We start from the raw sequence: 369 nt of genomic DNA, 5'->3' as shown, positions 1-369 counted from the left end.
GATGTTGCAAGTACAGATATCTTTGGTACATCTGCTTACAAGTGCTTTATTTTTACCTTCTCATTATCCTCTTATTTCTATTAATTCTTTGACACATTGAAATGCATGAGAGGAGTACAGAGAATACTTAAATTAATTTCTGTGTGTATTCAGCTTTGCAAAAAGTTATTCTTTGAAAGATTTGCTCTATAATATTTAGTCACTGTTTCAAATAAAACATGAAAAAAAATCTGACATTAAATTTTATTGCATAATAACTAAAATATAGACCAAAGATTGCGGAGTCACTTCAGATAAGAGTTGTTAATCATTTGCATTTACTATGATGTATTACTATATAACACTTAATATGTTTTATGAAGTTGCATG

At 27.6% G+C, this 369-nt stretch overlaps 2 protein-coding genes across 2 annotated transcripts in view; one reads left to right on the top strand and one right to left on the bottom strand.

The window, feature by feature from the left end:
- The window catches only part of LOC119587431, a gene marked incomplete at its 3' end in the record, with an annotated part of 28,805 nt that overhangs the window by 15,352 nt on the left and 13,084 nt on the right, over window positions 1-369 (top strand).
- Window positions 1-369, bottom strand: part of LOC119587122 — a gene marked incomplete at its 3' end in the record, with an annotated part of 10,352 nt that overhangs the window by 4,490 nt on the left and 5,493 nt on the right.

This window comes from Penaeus monodon, chromosome 22 (genome assembly GCF_015228065.2).
Source record: "Penaeus monodon isolate SGIC_2016 chromosome 22, NSTDA_Pmon_1, whole genome shotgun sequence".
Taxonomy (NCBI): Eukaryota; Metazoa; Arthropoda; class Malacostraca; order Decapoda; family Penaeidae; genus Penaeus; species Penaeus monodon.
Note: the sequence above shows the minus strand (reverse complement) of the source record. Positions and strands in the feature narration are given on the sequence as shown.